This window comes from Microcebus murinus, chromosome 21 (genome assembly GCF_040939455.1).
Source record: "Microcebus murinus isolate Inina chromosome 21, M.murinus_Inina_mat1.0, whole genome shotgun sequence".
NCBI lineage: Eukaryota > Metazoa > Chordata > Mammalia > Primates > Cheirogaleidae > Microcebus > Microcebus murinus.
This window is the reverse complement of record NC_134124.1, coordinates 90,841-109,969: the sequence shown is the minus strand read 5'-3', so window position 1 is coordinate 109,969 and position 19,129 is coordinate 90,841. Positions and strand designations below refer to the sequence as shown.

Sequence of the window (19,129 nt, the reverse complement as noted above, 5' to 3'; positions counted from 1 at the left end):
AAAGAAACGAGCAAACAGAGACACCGGTAGCCCGCCCGGAAAAGAGTCTGCCCCTTAGAGAAAGCACCCTGACCAGGTTCACCCGTGGGTGGGTGGCGAGCTAGCGGCGTTCAGAAGAGCGAGGCCCGCAGTCTGTGCGGAAGACACCTGCGCTCGGGTGTGTGTGGCGGCGCGATTCACAAGCAGCTCTAGACGTTAAACCAAGGAGAAGCCAGGGAGTTCCCAACGCCCCAGGTGTCCTCAGCCCACGACTGGCTGCTGTGGGAATGCGAAGCCCGGCTCCTTGTCTCAGAGCGGGGTTCCCAGGAGGATCAGGCTGAAGCTGGGACTCGGCCTCAAAGTGTCCCCTCGCATGGCCACCCCCTTCCCCTTCCTGCTCCTCTACTCCTGGTGCCCCTCCATCCAGGGGCCAGACCTTAAAGAGTCACCGCAAGAGAATCCTGGTCCCAAAGGAGCCTTCTGGGGGACCGGTGCTGAGAGAGGTTGTGGGCATGGCCCGCTGGGGCTCTGCCCGACCCAGGGCTGAGAGATGCCACCTCCCAGCTCTGGGTCCCTGCAGGAAGTGTTGGCAAGCACAGGGCCGGTCCTCCAAAGGCCCAGGTGCAGGGAGCCCAGGCCAAGCAGCCTGTGGAAGAAGCCACTTGCCGTGCTACCCCGGGAACAGGACTGCAGGCCCCGGCCCTTCCCACCTCCTCCTCCTCCTCCTCCTCCTCCCCCCCCGCCCCCCCCCACAGGGCACAGGGCTCAGAGACACCTCAGACTCTTGCTACCCAAAGTGCAAAGGGCATCAGTTGCTCCTCCAACCCCCCCGCCCAGCAGACCACGTTGTCCAGCCAGCCCCCGGGCCTCCCTGGGGTGCCCAGCACAAAAGTGCAGACACCCACCGGACCCTCAATCTCAGTTTTCGGATGTTTTTGCCACTCTAAGGACCCGCAGGCCAGCTGGGCCTTCGGGCAGGACAGAGAGCCCCGGAATCCGACGTGGAGAGCTGCGTGTACGTCCCCATCAGGAGGCGGTCCCCACCTCCGCGGCTCTCCCCTTGCGGGGAGCGGCAGCCCAGCCGGCAGCCGCAGGGCCTCAGGGAAGACACCAGGCTGGGCCCCCGCGGCACAGCGGGGGCACGTCCCCCGCACTCACGCGACTTAGGGACGGCTGCTGGAGACTGCTGCGGCCACCCTGCTGCCGGGTTTCTGGTGGGCTTCCTGGAAGCAGCGTCCACACCAAGACCTTGGAAGGCCCAGGCGACGGAGGAGCCGGTCAGGCAGGGGCCCAGGACGGTGAGAGGCCGGGCGGGCGGGAAGGAGCATGTCAGGCAGGGGCAGAGGACGGTGACAGGCCGGGCGGGGAGGAGCCGGTCAGGCGGGGGCCCAGGACAGTGACGGGCCTGGCCGGGGAGGAGTGCGTCAGGCAGGGGCAGAGGAGACGGGCTGGGTAAGGGTTAGGGTGACAGTTAGGGCACAATTCACAATCGCAAAGACGTGGAAGCGACCCGAGTGCCCATCCATCCAGGAGTGCATCAATAAAATGTGGCGCGTGGACACCACGGAGTGCCATTCGGCTGTGAGGAGCAGCGGTGAGAGGGCGCCTCTCGTGTTCTCCTGGCCAGAGCTGGAACCCGTTCCAGTAGGCCAGGTATCCCAAGAATGGACACACGAGCACCACGTGAGCGCGCTCACCAGCAAATTGGTACGAACGGATGGACGCCTAAGTGGACAGAGAGGAATCACCTTCATCGGGTGGGTGTCGGGCGGGTGGGGGGAGGGGAGGGGCATACACATCCATTAGGCATGGGGTGGGTGCGCACCGACTGGGGGATGGGCGCACTTGAAGCTCTGACCCGAGGGGGGAGGCTTGGAGAGGGCAAGGCACCCGACCTTAACATTGGTACCCCCACAATACGCTGGAACAACATGAGAGGTATATGAATAAGAACACAGGGGGGGCCGGGCGCGGTGGCTCACGCCTGTAATCCTAGCTCTCTGGGAGGCCGAGGCGGGCGGATTGCTCCAGGTCAGGAGTTCGAAACCAGCCTGAGCAAGAGCGAGACCCCGTCTCTACTAAAAATAGAAAGAAATTAATTGGCCAACTAATATATATAGAAAAACACAGCCGGGCGTGGTGGTGCATGCCTGTAGTCCCAACTACTCGGGAGGCTGAGGCAGCAGGATTGCTTGAGCCCGGAGATTGAGGTTGCTGTGAGCTAGGCTGACGCCATGGCACTCACTCTAGCCTGGGCAGCAAAACGAGACTCTGTCTCAAAAAAAAAAAAAAAAAAAAAGAACGCAGGGGGGAGGGGGGCACGGGCGTGACATGTCACCTGAATACTTGTACTCCCATCATCTGCTTGAAGAGAGAGAGAAAAGAAAATGCAATCCTAGAGGTAAGAGACACTTTTTAAAAATAATGAATCCGAAGAGAAAAGTAAAAGGAGGCCTGTGGAGCAGGTCTGGGTGTGACTCCGGATCCCCCAACATCAGGTGCCACCACCAAAGATTCCTGCGTGTAGCCCATAGAACCCCAAAAGCAACGGGACGAGTTCTGGTCACATACTCCCTCAAAATGACATCCTGGCCTTCTTCTGGAACTCCCTCCCCTCTCAGACTCTCAAGGTTTCCTCCAGCGTGTCGGTTCCCACAGAGCAGACCTTTGGTCTGAGACCTGACAGTCCAGATGCCACGCATGCTGCCGCGTAGCGGCGGTGTCGGGGCTTGGGACAAGAGGAGGCCCCACGGTGCGGGCTGGGGCGCCAGGCACCGCGCGGGCGCTGAGGGTGGGGGTGACCCCCACCCCGGGCCGCCGCCGCGCTCCCAGAAAGGGGACAGAACAAGAGGCCAAAAAAAAAAAAAAAAAAAAAAAGCAGCAGCCTGTGGCACCCGGTATTCCCAGGCGGTCTCCCATCCAAGTACTAACCGGGCCCGACCCTGCTTAGCTTCCCAGACCAGACGAGATCGGGGGCGTTCAGGGTGGTGTGGCCCTAGACGGCGGCGGAGGGCGCCCCTGCCCCGCTCAAGAAGCCGAGCCTCTCTGGGCTTCCCCGCCGCCGCCTCCCGCGCCGGGCCGGGCCGGTTGAGTTCCCCGGCCGGGTCCCGCGGGCTCCCAGGGACGGGGGTGATGGGCGGGGCGGGGCGGGGCGGGGCGGGGGCTGTCTCTCTATACACACACACACACACACTCACACTCACTCACACCCACACAAGATGCGCCTCCACGGCTGGACTCGCCAAGGTGGAGCCCTCCCAGCCCCCCTCGTCTCCTCGCCCGGCCTCCTTCACCTACCCGCTGCCCACCCCCAGCGCGTCGCTGCCTGCCGCTGACTGCGCACGCGCGGGACGCTCGCCCTTTGACCCCAGCCAGGGGCCGCCCTCCCCCACAACCCCTTTCAGCTGCGCCCGCCCCCTAGCCCTGTGGGTGGGCTGCCGCCTATTCCCCCGGGCCAGGGCTGGGGCACAGCCAGTGTATGGGGCGTCTCTCTCTGGGGATGTGTCCCATGGGTGGGGTGGGGTGGCGTGGTTTGGGGGGCGCTGAAGAAATCAGTCCCCTCCATCTCCTACCTCTGGAAAACGCCCAAGCCCGTGGAGAACTGCCGGCACCGCTTCGTGGGGGCCGGGACCCTCCTCCGTGTCCTCCTGTGGCCCAGTCCAAGGGGCCTGGGCCTGGCCGGGGCTGCATTGGACCCCGACCACCCTGGCGTGTGGACTCGCTAAAAATCGGCCATTAGATATTGGATTCCAGCTTCCTGGAGGTCATTTCACTAATGAGTGCACCGGAAAGAGTTTCCTAATCCATCTGTGAGGGTGGCAACTGAAAGAGAATTTGAAAGCTGACAGAATAGGCGAGGGAAGGCATAGGAGATTTCCACACCCAGCAAGGAAGACTTTCCCGAAATGGAAGAAAGAAACGAGCAAACAGAGACACCGGTAGCCCGCCCGGAAAAGAGTCTGCCCCTTAGAGAAAGCACCCTGACCAGGTTCACCCGTGGGTGGGTGGCGAGCTAGCGGCGTTCAGAAGAGCGAGGCCCGCAGTCTGTGCGGAAGACACCTGCGCTCGGGTGTGTGTGGCGGCGCGATTCACAAGCAGCTCTAGACGTTAAACCAAGGAGAAGCCAGGGAGTTCCCAACGCCCCAGGTGTCCTCAGCCCACGACTGGCTGCTGTGGGAATGCGAAGCCCGGCTCCTTGTCTCAGAGCGGGGTTCCCAGGAGGATCAGGCTGAAGCTGGGACTCGGCCTCAAAGTGTCCCCTCGCATGGCCACCCCCTTCCCCTTCCTGCTCCTCTACTCCTGGTGCCCCTCCATCCAGGGGCCAGACCTTAAAGAGTCACCGCAAGAGAATCCTGGTCCCAAAGGAGCCTTCTGGGGGACCGGTGCTGAGAGAGGTTGTGGGCATGGCCCGCTGGGGCTCTGCCCGACCCAGGGCTGAGAGATGCCACCTCCCAGCTCTGGGTCCCTGCAGGAAGTGTTGGCAAGCACAGGGCCGGTCCTCCAAAGGCCCAGGTGCAGGGAGCCCAGGCCAAGCAGCCTGTGGAAGAAGCCACTTGCCGTGCTACCCCGGGAACAGGACTGCAGGCCCCGGCCCTTCCCACCTCCTCCTCCTCCTCCTCCTCCTCCCCCCCCGCCCCCCCCCCACAGGGCACAGGGCTCAGAGACACCTCAGACTCTTGCTACCCAAAGTGCAAAGGGCATCAGTTGCTCCTCCAACCCCCCCGCCCAGCAGACCACGTTGTCCAGCCAGCCCCCGGGCCTCCCTGGGGTGCCCAGCACAAAAGTGCAGACACCCACCGGACCCTCAATCTCAGTTTTCGGATGTTTTTGCCACTCTAAGGACCCGCAGGCCAGCTGGGCCTTCGGGCAGGACAGAGAGCCCCGGAATCCGACGTGGAGAGCTGCGTGTACGTCCCCATCAGGAGGCGGTCCCCACCTCCGCGGCTCTCCCCTTGCGGGGAGCGGCAGCCCAGCCGGCAGCCGCAGGGCCTCAGGGAAGACACCAGGCTGGGCCCCCGCGGCACAGCGGGGGCACGTCCCCCGCACTCACGCGACTTAGGGACGGCTGCTGGAGACTGCTGCGGCCACCCTGCTGCCGGGTTTCTGGTGGGCTTCCTGGAAGCAGCGTCCACACCAAGCCCTTGGAAGGCCCAGGCGACGGAGGAGCCGGTCAGGCAGGGGCCCAGGACGGTGAGAGGCCGGGCGGGCGGGAAGGAGCATGTCAGGCAGGGGCAGAGGACGGTGACAGGCCGGGCGGGGAGGAGCCGGTCAGGCGGGGGCCCAGGACAGTGACGGGCCTGGCCGGGGAGGAGTGCGTCAGGAAGGGGCAGAGGAGACGGGCTGGGTAAGGGTTAGGGTGACAGTTAGGGCACAATTCACAATCGCAAAGACGTGGAAGCGACCCGAGTGCCCATCCATCCAGGAGTGCATCAATAAAATGTGGCGCGTGGACACCACGGAGTGCCATTCGGCTGTGAGGAGCAGCGGTGAGAGGGCGCCTCTCGTGTTCTCCTGGCCAGAGCTGGAACCCGTTCCAGTAGGCCAGGTATCCCAAGAATGGACACACGAGCACCACGTGAGCGCGCTCACCAGCAAATTGGTACGAACGGATGGACGCCTAAGTGGACAGAGAGGAATCACCTTCATCGGGTGGGTGTCGGGCGGGTGGGGGGAGGGGAGGGGCATACACATCCATTAGGCATGGGGTGGGTGCGCACCGACTGGGGGATGGGCGCACTTGAAGCTCTGACCCGAGGGGGGAGGCTTGGAGAGGGCAAGGCACCCGACCTTAACATTGGTACCCCCACAATACGCTGGAACAACATGAGAGGTATATGAATAAGAACACAGGGGGGGCCGGGCGCGGTGGCTCACGCCTGTAATCCTAGCTCTCTGGGAGGCCGAGGCGGGCGGATTGCTCCAGGTCAGGAGTTCGAAACCAGCCTGAGCAAGAGCGAGACCCCGTCTCTACTAAAAATAGAAAGAAATTAATTGGCCAACTAATATATATAGAAAAACACAGCCGGGCGTGGTGGTGCATGCCTGTAGTCCCAACTACTCAGGAGGCTGAGGCAGCAGGATTGCTTGAGCCCGGAGATTGAGGTTGCTGTGAGCTAGGCTGACGCCATGGCACTCACTCTAGCCTGGGCAGCAAAACGAGACTCTGTCTCAAAAAAAAAAAAAAAAAAAAGAACGCAGGGGGGAGGGGGGCACGGGCGTGACATGTCACCTGAATACTTGTACTCCCATCATCTGCTTGAAGAGAGAGAGAAAAGAAAATGCAATCCTAGAGGTAAGAGACACTTTTTAAAAATAATGAATCCGAAGAGAAAAGTAAAAGGAGGCCTGTGGAGCAGGTCTGGGTGTGACTCCGGATCCCCCAACATCAGGTGCCACCACCAAAGATTCCTGCGTGTAGCCCATAGAACCCCAAAAGCAACGGGACGAGTTCTGGTCACATACTCCCTCAAAATGACATCCTGGCCTTCTTCTGGAACTCCCTCCCCTCTCAGACTCTCAAGGTTTCCTCCAGCGTGTCGGTTCCCACAGAGCAGACCTTTGGTCTGAGACCTGGGAGTCCAGATGCCACGCATGCTGCCGCGTAGCGGCGGTGTCGGGGCTTGGGACAAGAGGAGGCCCCACGGTGCGGGCTGGGGCGCCAGGCACCGCGCGGGCGCTGAGGGTGGGGGTGACCCCCACCCCGGGCCGCCGCCGCGCTCCCAGAAAGGGGACAGAACAAGAGGCCAAAAAAAAAAAAAAAAAAAAAAAGCAGCAGCCTGTGGCACCCGGTATTCCCAGGCGGTCTCCCATACAAGTACTAACCGGGCCCGACCCTGCTTAGCTTCCCAGACCAGACGAGATCGGGGGCGTTCAGGGTGGTGTGGCCCTAGACGGCGGCGGAGGGCGCCCCTGCCCCGCTCAAGAAGCCGAGCCTCTCTGGGCTTCCCCGCCGCCGCCTCCCGCGCCGGGCCGGGCCGGTTGAGTTCGCCGGCCGGGTCCCGCGGGCTCCCAGGGACGGGGGTGATGGGCGGGGCGGGGCGGGGCGGGGCGGGGGCTGTCTCTCTATACACACACACACACACTCACACTCACTCACACTCACACAAGATGCGCCTCCACGGCTGGACTCGCCAAGGTGGAGCCCTCCCAGCCCCCCTCGTCTCCTCGCCCGGCCTCCTTCACCTACCCGCTGCCCACCCCCAGCGCGTCGCTGCCTGCCGCTGACTGCGCACGCGCGGGACGCTCGCCCTTTGACCCCAGCCAGGGGCCGCCCTCCCCCACAACCCCTTTCAGCTGCGCCCCCCCCTCGCCCTGTGGGTGGGCTGCCGCCTATTCCCCCGGGCCAGGGCTGGGGCACAGCCAGTGTATGGGGCGTCTCTCTCTGGGGATGTGTCCCATGCGTGGGGTGGGGTGGCGTGGTTTGGGGGGCGCTGAAGAAATCAGTCCCCTCCATCTCCTACCTCTGGAAAACGCCCAAGCCCGTGGAGAACTGCCGGCACCGCTTCGTGGGGGCCGGGACCCTCCTCCGTGTCCTCCTGTGGCCCAGTCCAAGGGGCCTGGGCCTGGCCGGGGCTGCATTGGACCCCGACCACCCTGGCGTGTGGACTCGCTAAAAATCGGCCATTAGATATTGGATTCCAGCTTCCTGGAGGTCATTTCACTAATGAGTGCACCGGAAAGAGTTTCCTAATCCATCTGTGAGGGTGGCAACTGAAAGAGAATTTGAAAGCTGACAGAATAGGCGAGGGAAGGCATAGGAGATTTCCACACCCAGCAAGGAAGACTTTCCCGAAATGGAAGAAAGAAACGAGCAAACAGAGACACCGGTAGCCCGCCCGGAAAAGAGTCTGCCCCTTAGAGAAAGCACCCTGACCAGGTTCACCCGTGGGTGGGTGGTGAGCTAGCGGCGTTCAGAAGAGCGAGGCCCGCAGTCTGTGCGGAAGACACCTGCGCTCGGGTGTGTGTGGCGGCGCGATTCACAAGCAGCTCTAGACGTTAAACCAAGGAGAAGCCAGGGAGTTCCCAACGCCCCAGGTGTCCTCAGCCCACGACTGGCTGCTGTGGGAATGCGAAGCCCGGCTCCTTGTCTCAGAGCGGGGTTCCCAGGAGGATCAGGCTGAAGCTGGGACTCGGCCTCAAAGTGTCCCCTCGCATGGCCACCCCCTTCTCCTTCCTGCTCCTCTACTCCTGGTGCCCCTCCATCCAGGGGCCAGACCTTAAAGAGTCACCGCAAGAGAATCCTGGTCCCAAAGGAGCCTTCTGGGGGACCGGTGCTGAGAGAGGTTGTGGGCATGGCCCGCTGGGGCTCTGCCCGACCCAGGGCTGAGAGATGCCACCTCCCAGCTCTGGGTCCCTGCAGGAAGTGTTGGCAAGCACAGGGCCGGTCCTCCAAAGGCCCAGGTGCAGGGAGCCCAGGCCAAGCAGCCTGTGGAAGAAGCCACTTGCCGTGCCACCCCGGGAACAGGACTGCAGGCCCCGGCCCTTCCCACCTCCTCCTCCTCCTCCTCCTCCTCCCCCCCCGCCCCCCCCCACAGGGCACAGGGCTCAGAGACACCTCAGACTCTTGCTACCCAAAGTGCAAAGGGCATCAGTTGCTCCTCCAACCCCCCCGCCCAGCAGACCACGTTGTCCAGCCAGCCCCCGGGCCTCCCTGGGGTGCCCAGCACAAAAGTGCAGACACCCACCGGACCCTCAATCTCAGTTTTCGGATGTTTTTGCCACTCTAAGGACCCGCAGGCCAGCTGGGCCTTCGGGCAGGACAGAGAGCCCCGGAATCCGACGTGGAGAGCTGCGTGTACGTCCCCATCAGGAGGCGGTCCCCACCTCCGCGGCTCTCCCCTTGCGGGGAGCGGCAGCCCAGCCGGCAGCCGCAGGGCCTCAGGGAAGACACCAGGCTGGGCCCCCGCGGCACAGCGGGGGCACGTCCCCCGCACTCACGCGACTTAGGGACGGCTGCTGGAGACTGCTGCGGCCACCCTGCTGCCGGGTTTCTGGTGGGCTTCCTGGAAGCAGCGTCCACACCAAGCCCTTGGAAGGCCCAGGCGACGGAGGAGCCGGTCAGGCAGGGGCCCAGGACGGTGAGAGGCCGGGCGGGCGGGAAGGAGCATGTCAGGCAGGGGCAGAGGACGGTGACAGGCCGGGCGGGGAGGAGCCGGTCAGGCGGGGGCCCAGGACAGTGACGGGCCTGGCCGGGGAGGAGTGCGTCAGGCAGGGGCAGAGGAGACGGGCTGGGTAAGGGTTAGGGTGACAGTTAGGGCACAATTCACAATCGCAAAGACGTGGAAGCGACCCGAGTGCCCATCCATCCAGGAGTGCATCAATAAAATGTGGCGCGTGGACACCACGGAGTGCCATTCGGCTGTGAGGAGCAGCGGTGAGAGGGCGCCTCTCGTGTTCTCCTGGCCAGAGCTGGAACCCGTTCCAGTAGGCCAGGTATCCCAAGAATGGACACACGAGCACCACGTGAGCGCGCTCACCAGCAAATTGGTACGAACGGATGGACGCCTAAGTGGACAGAGAGGAATCACCTTCATCGGGTGGGTGTCGGGCGGGTGGGGGGAGGGGAGGGGCATACACATCCATTAGGCATGGGGTGGGTGCGCACCGACTGGGGGATGGGCGCACTTGAAGCTCTGACCCGAGGGGGGAGGCTTGGAGAGGGCAAGGCACCCGACCTTAACATTGGTACCCCCACAATACGCTGGAACAACATGAGAGGTATATGAATAAGAACACAGGGGGGGCCGGGCGCGGTGGCTCACGCCTGTAATCCTAGCTCTCTGGGAGGCCGAGGCGGGCGGATTGCTCCAGGTCAGGAGTTCGAAACCAGCCTGAGCAAGAGCGAGACCCCGTCTCTACTAAAAATAGAAAGAAATTAATTGGCCAACTAATATATATAGAAAAACACAGCCGGGCGTGGTGGTGCATGCCTGTAGTCCCAACTACTCGGGAGGCTGAGGCAGCAGGATTGCTTGAGCCCGGAGATTGAGGTTGCTGTGAGCTAGGCTGACCCCATGGCACTCACTCTAGCCTGGGCAGCAAAACGAGACTCTGTCTCAAAAAAAAAAAAAAAAAAAAGAACGCAGGGAGGAGGGGGGCACGGGCAACACATGTCACCTGAATACTTGTACTCCCATCATCTGCTTGAAGAGAGAGAGAAAAGAAAATGCAATCCTAGAGGTAAGAGACACTTTTTAAAAATAATGAATCCGAAGAGAAAAGTAAAAGGAGGCCTGTGGAGCAGGTCTGGGTGTGACTCCGGATCCCCCAACATCAGGTGCCACCACCAAAGATTCCTGCGTGTAGCCCATAGAACCCCAAAAGCAACGGGACGAGTTCTGGTCACATACTCCCTCAAAATGACATCCTGGCCTTCTTCTGGAACTCCCTCCCCTCTCAGACTCTCAAGGTTTCCTCCAGCGTGTCGGTTCCCACAGAGCAGACCTTTGGTCTGAGACCTGACAGTCCAGATGCCACGCATGCTGCCGCGTGGCGGCGGTGTCGCGGCTTGGGACAAGAGGAGGCCCCACGGTGCGGGCTGGGGCGCCAGGCACCGCGCGGGCGCTGAGGGTGGGGGTGACCCCCACCCCGGGCCGCCGCCGCGCTCCCAGAAAGGGGACAAAAAAAAAAAAAAAAAAAAGCAGCAGCCTGTGGCACCCGGTATTCCCAGGCGGTCTCCCATCCAAGTACTAACCGGGCCCGACCCTGCTTAGCTTCCCAGACCAGACGAGATCGGGGGCGTTCAGGGTGGTGTGGCCCTAGACGGCGGCGGAGGGCGCCCCTGCCCCGCTCAAGAAGCCGAGCCTCTCTGGGCTTCCCCGCCGCCGCCTCCCGCGCCGGGCCGGGCCGGTTGAGTTCGCCGGCCGGGTCCCGCGGGCTCCCAGGGACGAGGGTGATGGGCGGGGCGGGGCGGGGCGGGGCGGGGCGGGGGCTGTCTCTCTATACACACACACACACACTCACACTCACTCACACTCACACAAGATGCGCCTCCACGGTTGGACTAGCCAAGGTGGAGCCCTCCCAGCCCCCCTCGTCTCCTCGCCCGGCCTCCTTCACCTACCCGCTGCCCACCCCCAGCCCGTCGCTGCCTGCCGCTGACTGTGCACGCGCGGGACGCTCGCCCTTTGACCCCAGCCAGGGGCCGCCCTCCCCCACAACCCCTTTCAGCTGCGCCCGCCCCCTAGCCCTGTGGGTGGGCTGCCGCCTATTCCCCCGGGCCAGGGCTGGGGCACAGCCAGTGTATGGGGCGTCTCTCTCTGGGGATGTGTCCCATGGGTGGGGTGGGGTGGCGTGGTTTGGGGGGCGCTGAAGAAATCAGTCCCCTCCATCTGCTACCTCTGGAAAACGCCCAAGCCCGTGGAGAACTGCCGGCACCGCTTCGTGGGGGCCGGGACCCTCCTCCGTGTCCTCCTGTGGCCCAGTCCAAGGGGCCTGGGCCTGGCCGGGGCTGCATTGGACCCCGACCACCCTGGCGTGTGGACTCGCTAAAAATCGGCCATTAGATATTGGATTCCAGCTTCCTGGAGGTCATTTCACTAATGAGTGCACCGGAAAGAGTTTCCTAATCCATCTGTGAGGGTGGCAACTGAAAGAGAATTTGAAAGCTGACAGAATAGGCGAGGGAAGGCATAGGAGATTTCCACACCCAGCAAGGAAGACTTTCCCGAAATGGAAGAAAGAAACGAGCAAACAGAGACACCGGTAGCCCGCCCGGAAAAGAGTCTGCCCCTTAGAGAAAGCACCCTGACCAGGTTCACCCGTGGGTGGGTGGCGAGCTAGCGGCGTTCAGAAGAGCGAGGCCCGCAGTCTGTGTGGAAGACACCTGCGCTCGGGTGTGTGTGGCGGCGCGATTCACAAGCAGCTCTAGACGTTAAACCAAGGAGAAGCCAGGGAGTTCCCAACGCCCCAGGTGTCCTCAGCCCACGACTGGCTGCTGTGGGAATGCGAAGCCCGGCTCCTTGTCTCAGAGCGGGGTTCCCAGGAGGATCAGGCTGAAGCTGGGACTCGGCCTCAAAGTGTCCCCTCGCATGGCCACCCCCTTCCCCTTCCTGCTCCTCTACTCCTGGTGCCCCTCCATCCAGGGGCCAGACCTTAAAGAGTCACCGCAAGAGAATCCTGGTCCCAAAGGAGCCTTCTGGGGGACCGGTGCTGAGAGAGGTTGTGGGCATGGCCCGCTGGGGCTCTGCCCGACCCAGGGCTGAGAGATGCCACCTCCCAGCTCTGGGTCCCTGCAGGAAGTGTTGGCAAGCACAGGGCCGGTCCTCCAAAGGCCCAGGTGCAGGGAGCCCAGGCCAAGCAGCCTGTGGAAGAAGCCACTTGCCGTGCTACCCCGGGAACAGGACTGCAGGCCCCGGCCCTTCCCACCTCCTCCTCCTCCTCCTCCTCCTCCCCCCCCGCCCCCCCCCACAGGGCACAGGGCTCAGAGACACCTCAGACTCTTGCTACCCAAAGTACAAAGGGCATCAGTTGCTCCTCCAACCCCCCCGCCCAGCAGACCACGTTGTCCAGCCAGCCCCCGGGCCTCCCTGGGGTGCCCAGCACAAAAGTGCAGACACCCACCGGACCCTCAATCTCAGTTTTCGGATGTTTTTGCCACTCTAAGGACCCGCAGGCCAGCTGGGCCTTCGGGCAGGACAGAGAGCCCCGGAATCCGACGTGGAGAGCTGCGTGTACGTCCCCATCAGGAGGCGGTCCCCACCTCCGCGGCTCTCCCCTTGCGGGGAGCGGCAGCCCAGCCGGCAGCCGCAGGGCCTCAGGGAAGACACCAGGCTGGGCCCCCGCGGCACAGCGGGGGCACGTCCCCCGCACTCACGCGACTTAGGGACGGCTGCTGGAGACTGCTGCGGCCACCCTGCTGCCGGGTTTCTGGTGGGCTTCCTGGAAGCAGCGTCCACACCAAGCCCTTGGAAGGCCCAGGCGACGGAGGAGCCGGTCTGGCAGGGGCCCAGGACGGTGAGAGGCCGGGCGGGCGGGAAGGAGCATGTCAGGCAGGGGCAGAGGACGGTGACAGGCCGGGCGGGGAGGAGCCGGTCAGGCGGGGGCCCAGGACAGTGACGGGCCTGGCCGGGGAGGAGTGCGTCAGGCAGGGGCAGAGGAGACGGGCTGGGTAAGGGTTAGGGTGACAGTTAGGGCACAATTCACAATCGCAAAGACGTGGAAGCGACCCGAGTGCCCATCCATCCAGGAGTGCATCAATAAAATGTGGCACGTGGACACCACGGAGTGCCATTCGGCTGTGAGGAGCAGCGGTGAGAGGGCGCCTCTCGTGTTCTCCTGGCCAGAGCTGGAACCCGTTCCAGTAGGCCAGGTATCCCAAGAATGGACACACGAGCACCACGTGAGCGCGCTCACCAGCAAATTGGTACGAACGGATGGACGCCTAAGTGGACAGAGAGGAATCACCTTCATCGGGTGGGTGTCGGGCGGGTGGGGGGAGGGGAGGGGCATACACATCCATTAGGCATGGGGTGGGTGCGCACCGACTGGGGGATGGGCGCACTTGAAGCTCTGACCCGAGGGGGGAGGCTTGGAGAGGGCAAGGCACCCGACCTTAACATTGGTACCCCCACAATACGCTGGAACAACATGAGAGGTATATGAATAAGAACACAGGGGGGGCCGGGCGCGGTGGCTCACGCCTGTAATCCTAGCTCTCTGGGAGGCCGAGGCGGGCGGATTGCTCCAGGTCAGGAGTTCGAAACCAGCCTGAGCAAGAGCGAGACCCCGTCTCTACTAAAAATAGAAAGAAATTAATTGGCCAACTAATATATATAGAAAAACACAGCCGGGCGTGGTGGTGCATGCCTGTAGTCCCAACTACTCGGGAGGCTGAGGCAGCAGGATTGCTTGAGCCCGGAGATTGAGGTTGCTGTGAGCTAGGCTGACGCCATGGCACTCACTCTAGCCTGGGCAGCAAAACGAGACTCTGTCTCAAAAAAAAAAAAAAAAAAAAGAACGCAGGGGGGAGGGGGGCACGGGCGTGACATGTCACCTGAATACTTGTACTCCCATCATCTGCTTGAAGAGAGAGAGAAAAGAAAATGCAATCCTAGAGGTAAGAGACACTTTTTAAAAATAATGAATCCGAAGAGAAAAGTAAAAGGAGGCCTGTGGAGCAGGTCTGGGTGTGACTCCGGATCCCCCAACATCAGGTGCCACCACCAAAGATTCCTGCGTGTAGCCCATAGAACCCCAAAAGCAACGGGACGAGTTCTGGTCACATACTCCCTCAAAATGACATCCTGGCCTTCTTCTGGAACTCCCTCCCCTCTCAGACTCTCAAGGTTTCCTCCAGCGTGTCGGTTCCCACAGAGCAGACCTTTGGTCTGAGACCTGACAGTCCAGATGCCACGCATGCTGCCGCGTAGCGGCGGTGTCGGGGCTTGGGACAAGAGGAGGCCCCACGGTGCGGGCTGGGGCGCCAGGCACCGCGCGGGCGCTGAGGGTGGGGGTGACCCCCACCCCGGGCCGCCGCCGCGCTCCCAGAAAGGGGACAAAAAAAAAAAAAAAAAAAAGCAGCAGCCTGTGGCACCCGGTATTCCCAGGCGGTCTCCCATCCAAGTACTAACCGGGCCCGACCCTGCTTAGCTTCCCAGACCAGACGAGATCGGGGGCGTTCAGGGTGGTGTGGCCCTAGACGGCGGCGGAGGGCGCCCCTGCCCCGCTCAAGAAGCCGAGCCTCTCTGGGCTTCCCCGCCGCCGCCTCCCGCGCCGGGCCGGGCCGGTTGAGTTCGCCGGCCGGGTCCCGCGGGCTCCCAGGGACGAGGGTGATGGGCGGGGCGGGGCGGGGCGGGGCGGGGCGGGGCGGGGGCTGTCTCTCTATACACACACACACACACTCACACTCACTCACACTCACACAAGATGCGCCTCCACGGTTGGACTAGCCAAGGTGGAGCCCTCCCAGCCCCCCTCGTCTCCTCGCCCGGCCTCCTTCACCTACCCGCTGCCCACCCCCAGCGCGTCGCTGCCTGCCGCTGACTGCGCACGCGCGGGACGCTCGCCCTTTGACCCCAGCCAGGGGCCGCCCTCCCCCACAACCCCTTTCAGCTGCGCCCGCCCCCTAGCCCTGTGGGTGGGCTGCCGCCTATTCCCCCGGGCCAGGGCTGGGGCACAGCCAGTGTATGGGGCGTCTCTCTCTGGGGATGTGTCCCATGGGTGGGGTGGGGTGGCGTGGTTTGGGGGGCGCTGAAGAAATCAGTCCCCTCCATCTGCTACCTCTGGAAAACGCCCAAGCCCGTGGAGAACTGCCGGCACCGCTTCGTGGGGGCCGGGACCCTCCTCCGTGTCCTCCTGTGGCCCAGTCCAAGGGGCCTGGGCCTGGCCGGGGCTGCATTGGACCCCGACCACCCTGGCGTGTGGACTCGCTAAAAATCGGCCATTAGATATTGGATTCCAGCTTCCTGGAGGTCATTTCACTAATGAGTGCACCGGAAAGAGTTTCCTAATCCATCTGTGAGGGTGGCAACTGAAAGAGAATTTGAAAGCTGACAGAATAGGCGAGGGAAGGCATAGGAGATTTCCACACCCAGCAAGGAAGACTTTCCCGAAATGGAAGAAAGAAACGAGCAAACAGAGACACCGGTAGCCCGCCCGGAAAAGAGTCTGCCCCTTAGAGAAAGCACCCTGACCAGGTTCACCCGTGGGTGGGTGGCGAGCTAGCGGCGTTCAGAAGAGCGAGGCCCGCAGTCTGTGCGGAAGACACCTGCGCTCGGGTGTGTGTGGCGGCGCGATTCACAAGCAGCTCTAGACGTTAAACCAAGGAGAAGCCAGGGAGTTCCCAACGCCCCAGGTGTCCTCAGCCCACGACTGGCTGCTGTGGGAATGCGAAGCCCGGCTCCTTGTCTCAGAGCGGGGTTCCCAGGAGGATCAGGCTGAAGCTGGGACTCGGCCTCAAAGTGTCCCCTCGCATGGCCACCCCCTTCCCCTTCCTGCTCCTCTACTCCTGGTGCCCCTCCATCCAGGGGCCAGACCTTAAAGAGTCACCGCAAGAGAATCCTGGTCCCAAAGGAGCCTTCTGGGGGACCGGTGCTGAGAGAGGTTGTGGGCATGGCCCGCTGGGGCTCTGCCCGACCCAGGGCTGAGAGATGCCACCTCCCAGCTCTGGGTCCCTGCAGGAAGTGTTGGCAAGCACAGGGCCGGTCCTCCAAAGGCCCAGGTGCAGGGAGCCCAGGCCAAGCAGCCTGTGGAAGAAGCCACTTGCCGTGCTACCCCGGGAACAGGACTGCAGGCCCCGGCCCTTCCCACCTCCTCCTCCTCCTCCTCCTCCTCCCCCCCCGCCCCCCCCCACAGGGCACAGGGCTCAGAGACACCTCAGACTCTTGCTACCCAAAGTGCAAAGGGCATCAGTTGCTCCTCCAACCCCCCCGCCCAGCAGACCACGTTGTCCAGCCAGCCCCCGGGCCTCCCTGGGGTGCCCAGCACAAAAGTGCAGACACCCACCGGACCCTCAATCTCAGTTTTCGGATGTTTTTGCCACTCTAAGGACCCGCAGGCCAGCTGGGCCTTCGGGCAGGACAGAGAGCCCCGGAATCCGACGTGGAGAGCTGCGTGTACGTCCCCATCAGGAGGCGGTCCCCACCTCCGCGGCTCTCCCCTTGCGGGGAGCGGCAGCCCAGCCGGCAGCCGCAGGGCCTCAGGGAAGACACCAGGCTGGGCCCCCGCGGCACAGCGGGGGCACGTCCCCCGCACTCACGCGACTTAGGGACGGCTGCTGGAGACTGCTGCGGCCACCCTGCTGCCGGGTTTCTGGTGGGCTTCCTGGAAGCAGCGTCCACACCAAGCCCTTGGAAGGCCCAGGCGACGGAGGAGCCGGTCAGGCAGGGGCCCAGGACGGTGAGAGGCCGGGCGGGCGGGAAGGAGCATGTCAGGCAGGGGCAGAGGACGGTGACAGGCCGGGCGGGGAGGAGCCGGTCAGGCGGGGGCCCAGGACAGTGACGGGCCTGGCCGGGGAGGAGTGCGTCAGGCAGGGGCAGAGGAGACGGGCTGGGTAAGGGTTAGGGTGACAGTTAGGGCACAATTCACAATCGCAAAGACGTGGAAGCGACCCGAGTGCCCATCCATCCAGGAGTGCATCAATAAAATGTGGCGCGTGGACACCACGGAGTGCCATTCGGCTGTGAGGAGCAGCGGTGAGAGGGCGCCTCTCGTGTTCTCCTGGCCAGAGCTGGAACCCGTTCCAGTAGGCCAGGTATCCCAAGAATGGACACACGAGCACCACGTGAGCGCGCTCACCAGCAAATTGGTACGAACGGATGGACGCCTAAGTGGACAGAGAGGAATCACCTTCATCGGGTGGGTGTCGGGCGGGTGGGGGGAGGGGAGGGGCATACACATCCATTAGGCATGGGGTGGGTGCGCACCGACTGGGGGATGGGCGCACTTGAAGCTCTGACCCGAGGGGGGAGGCTTGGAGAGGGCAAGGCACCCGACCTTAACATTGGTACCCCCACAATACGCTGGAACAACATGAGAGGTATATGAATAAGAACACAGGGGGGGCCGGGCGCGGTGGCTCACGCCTGTAATCCTAGCTCTCTGGGAGGCCGAGGCGGGCGGATTGCTCCAGGTCAGGAGTTCGAAACCAGCCTGAGCAAGAGCGAGACCCCGTCTCTACTAAAAATAGAAAGAAATTAATTGGCCAACTAATATATATAGAAAAACACAGCCGGGCGTGGTGGTGCATGCCTGTAGTCCCAACTACTCGGGAGGCTGAGGCAGCAGGATTGCTTGAGCCCGGAGATTGAGGTTGCTGTGAGCTAGGCTGACGCCATGGCACTCACTCTAGCCTGGGCAGCAAAACGAGACTCTGTCTCAAAAAAAAAAAAAAAAAAAAGAACGCAGGGGGGAGGGGGGCACGGGCGTGACATGTCACCTGAATACTTGTACTCCCATCATCTGCTTGAAGAGAGAGAGAAAAGAAAATGCAATCCTAGAGGTAAGAGACACTTTTTAAAAATAATGAATCCGAAGAGAAAAGTAAAAGGAGGCCTGTGGAGCAGGTCTGGGTGTGACTCCGGATCCCCCAACATCAGGTGCCACCACCAAAGATTCCTGCGTGTAGCCCATAGAACCCCAAAAGCAACGGGACGAGTTCTGGTCACATACTCCCTCAAAATGACATCCTGGCCTTCTTCTGGAACTCCCTCCCCTCTCAGACTCTCAAGGTTTCCTCCAGCGTGTCGGTTCCCACAGAGCAGACCTTTGGTCTGAGACCTGACAGTCCAGATGCCACGCATGCTGCCGCGTAGCGGCGGTGTCGGGGCTTGGGACAAGAGGAGGCCCCACGGTGCGGGCTGGGGCGCCAGGCACCGCGCGGGCGCTGAGGGTGGGGGTGACCCCCACCCCGGGCCGCCGCCGCGCTCCCAGAAAGGGGACAAAAAAAAAAAAAAAAAAAAAGCAGCAGCCTGTGGCACCCGGTATTCCCAGGCGGTCTCCCATCCAAGTACTAACCAGGCCCGACCCTGCTTAGCTTCCCAGACCAGACGAGATCGGGGGCGTTCAGGGTGGTGTGGCCCTAGACGGCGGCGGAGGGCGCCCCTGCCCCGCTCAAGAAGCCGAGCCTCTCTGGGCTTCCCCGCCGCCGCCTCCCGCGCCGGGCCGGGCCGGTTGAGTTCGCCGGCCGGGTCCCGCGGGCTCCCAGGGACGAGGGTGATGGGCGGGGCGGGGCGGGGCGGGGCGGGGCGGGGGCTGTCTCTCTATACACACACACACACACTCACACTCACTCACACTCACACAAGATGCGCCTCCACGGTTGGACTAGCCAAGGTGGAGCCCTCCCAGCCCCCCTCGTCTCCTCGCCCGGCCTCCTTCACCTACCCGCTGCCCACCCCCAGCGCGTCGCTGCCTGCCGCTGACTGCGCACGCGCGGGACGCTCGCCCTTTGACCCCAGCCAGGGGCCGCCCTCCCCCACAACCCCTTTCAGCTGCGCCCGCCCCCTAGCCCTGTGGGTGGGCTGCCGCCTATTCCCCCGGGCCAGGGCTGGGGCACAGCCAGTGTATGGGGCGTCTCTCTCTGGGGATGTGTCCCATGGGTGGGGTGGGGTGGCGTGGTTTGGGGGGCGCTGAAGAAATCAGTCCCCTCCATCTGCTACCTCTGGAAAACGCCCAAGCCCGTGGAGAACTGCCGGCACCGCTTCGTGGGGGC

The 19,129-nt window shown here is 63.0% G+C and overlaps 5 pseudogenes; all 5 read right to left on the bottom strand.

Moving 5' to 3' along the window:
• Window positions 1–2,861: 2,861 nt before the first annotated feature.
• LOC142863295 (uncharacterized) lies at window positions 2,862–2,980 on the bottom strand (annotated as a pseudogene).
• Window positions 2,981–6,752: 3,772 nt separating this feature from the next.
• On the bottom strand, window positions 6,753–6,871 carry LOC142863346 (uncharacterized; annotated as a pseudogene).
• A 3,752-nt stretch (window positions 6,872–10,623) lies between these two features.
• On the bottom strand, window positions 10,624–10,742 carry LOC142863294 (uncharacterized; annotated as a pseudogene).
• A 3,758-nt stretch (window positions 10,743–14,500) lies between these two features.
• LOC142863293 (uncharacterized) lies at window positions 14,501–14,619 on the bottom strand (annotated as a pseudogene).
• A 3,764-nt stretch (window positions 14,620–18,383) lies between these two features.
• On the bottom strand, window positions 18,384–18,502 carry LOC142863265 (uncharacterized; annotated as a pseudogene).
• Between the last annotated feature and the right edge of the window lie 627 nt (window positions 18,503–19,129).